Genomic DNA, 2,904 nt, shown 5'->3' on the forward strand with positions numbered 1-2,904 from the left:
TCTCCTCCAACACCATAACTCAAAAGCATGTAGAGCTAGTGTTGGTGAAATGTTGTTGTCGTTGTTAAGTGCCATCAAGTCAGTTCCAACCCATAGTGGCCCTTACAGAATTTCTGAGGAGTGGCTGATGAGTTTGACCCACTGACCTTGTAGTTCAAATCGACCTTGTAGCCCAGTGCTTATCCTCCAGCACCATACCAAGTGAGTGGTGATGTGCTCTGGAATCGGTTCCAACTCATAGTGACCCTGTTCAGGGTTTCCAAGGCTGTAAATCTTTATGGGAGTAGAAAGCCTCATCTTTCTCTTGCGGAACAGCTGGTAGTTTTGAACTGCTGACCTTGCAGTTCGCAGCCCAATTCGTAACCACTACGCTACCAGAGCTCCCGTATTAACTGAGTAGTAAAAGAAAAAAGATGATTGCTCAAGCTGGAATCTCAGAAGGAAGAGTTTAGGCTTCTAAGATGAAGAGATGGACTTGATGCAGTGAACAACTGAAAACAGGTGAGGGAGATTCATCAGACAGTGTAAAGCCAATGGTAATGAACAGGCTGAATTAACCAGGATTCTTTAAGGATAAAGAACAAGAAAAGGCAGGATGAAATTAAGAAGAAATAGTTTATAAACATGGGTGGCCAAACAGGAAAAAATAAAGGAGAAATTAACTCTAAATTTGTTAATTTATTTTGTTATTATTATTTGCCCCACTATAAAAACACAGATAACAAGATTATTACAGACCCATTTCACTGGAATCTCTGAGATAGGAACATGTTTTCTAAAAGCTCTGCAAGCTTTCAAAGAGAATGGCTGGCTTATGTAGCAAAGCAGATTCTGGGCTACCTTTCAGTAGGCATTCTATAACTTCTCAGTATCTAGTTTGGTTAGTCCATTTCTAGAAAGTGGTGGTGATACACACAAAAGAAGACAGCAAATAACATGAACCAAGCACTTCAGAACAATGAGATGCCAAGATGTGTTTTTGACTCCGAGAATAGGCGGAGGTTAACAAAAGTGAGAATGACTAGGAGCATCAGTTGGAGAAGGCATCATAGAAGAATAGAACATAGGCCAGACTTTAAGAATGGATGAGCTGTACACAAATAGCTAGCAAAGAGCAAGTGGACCAAACACTGTGCAGTATGGTTATGTATGATGAGAGGGCATGGTGACTACATTGAAATAGCAGCAGAAGCCAAATAACTTCCTCAGGACACCAGGATGATGTTCCTAATCAAGATCACCCGGCAAGCACATTTTCCTTTTTTCCCCAATTTTCCCATTTGGAGCTAGCTCTGTTCATCCATGTGATACCTTTACTCTCATATTATACCTCTGTGAATGCACAGTAAATTCATTCACACTAAGATACAAATGACACATAACCCCTTAAACTTTTGTATAGTGATCTTGCTGAAAGTGAAGAGGACTTAAAATATTTACTGATGAAGAATCAAAGACCACAGCCTTCAGTATGGATTTCCTCTTAATGTAAAGAAAACAAAATTCCTCACCACTGGACCAATAAACAACATTCTTATCAACAGAAAAGATTGAAGTTGTTAAGGACTTCATTCTTCTTCAATCAACTATCAACACTCATGGAAGCAGCAGTCAAGAAATTAAACGACGTATTGCGTTAGGCAAAAATGCTGCACAAGACCTTTTTAAAGTATTGAAGAGCAAAGATGTCAGCTTGAGGACTAAGGTGTGCCTGACCCAGGCCATGGTATTTTCAGTAACCACATATGCTTGCAAAAGCTGGACAGTGAATAAGAAAGACCATAGAAGAATTGATGTTTTTGAGTTATGGTGTTGGAGGAGAATATTGAAAGTGCCATGGGCTTCCAAAAGAACCAACAGATCTGTGTTGGAAGAAGTGCAGCCAGAGTGCCCCTTGGAAGCCAGGATGGCCAAATTTCATCTCTCATGGTTCAGACATATTGCGAGGAGGGACCAGTCACTAGAGAAGGATATCATGTTTTGTAAGGTGGAGGGTTAGAGAAAAAGAGGAAGACCCCCAGCAAGATGGATTGACAAAGTGGCAATGGCAATGGGCTCAAGCATGGCAACAATTGGGAGGTTGGCCCAGCACCAGGCAGTGTTTCGTTCTGTTGTACATAGGGTCGCTACGAGTTGATACCAACTCAATGACACCTAACAACAACAACAATAGTGATCTAGCATGTAGAAACCTCATTCTCATTACAGAAGTATGTAATGCAGTCAAGCACTGTTACCATTTTAAAGGTAGAACAGTCCACCTTAAGATCACATAGCTAGCAAAGATAGAACTTCTTTGAGGAACTTACAATTTTCTTCCCACTAATCTGTTTTTGCTTACTTCTGGTGTCAGATAAAGCAGTAGACTGTGAACCACAAGGTCAACAGTTCAAACCCACCAATTTTGCTCCTTGGAAACCGATACAGGATCGCTAGAGGTCTCGATGGCACTGAACAATAACAACAATCTGTTGTGAATTTCAACAGGGATCAGAGCTGTATGCAAAGATCACACCTGACTCTAACTGAGGGATTCGGACATCAACCAGATGCTGACACACTGATTCATTCAGACAGTATAACCTTAAATCGTATAAGGGGGCTTCAAAAAGTTCTTTTTTTTTTCATTCCATTTCCAAAGAACTTTCTGAATCCTTTTCACATATCTAACAAACTACTTTTGCCTATACTTTGCCTGCCAGTTATATGGTCTCAGGTAAGGTACAAAAAATTCTCTGAGCTTCAGTTTATCCATCTGTGAAGTGAAAGTATCTATAAATCATACTAAAATCATACAGTTTTCCTCTCTATTTCCTAAAATATGACTAGGGACAGTGCCCTTGCCAAATAGTGGTGGTGGTGGTTATGTGCCGTGGAGTCAGTTCTGACTCATAGCGACCCTGT

General features: G+C 40.5%; 1 protein-coding gene across 1 annotated transcript in view; it reads left to right on the top strand.

Moving 5' to 3' along the window:
- HS3ST5 (heparan sulfate (glucosamine) 3-O-sulfotransferase 5) overlaps positions 1-2,904 on the top strand; it is a 143,615-nt gene that overhangs the window by 123,927 nt on the left and 16,784 nt on the right. The window lies entirely within an intron of this gene.

This window comes from Chrysochloris asiatica, unplaced genomic scaffold (genome assembly GCF_000296735.1).
Source record: "Chrysochloris asiatica unplaced genomic scaffold, ChrAsi1.0 scaffold00027, whole genome shotgun sequence".
NCBI classification, from domain to species: Eukaryota; Metazoa; Chordata; class Mammalia; order Afrosoricida; family Chrysochloridae; genus Chrysochloris; species Chrysochloris asiatica.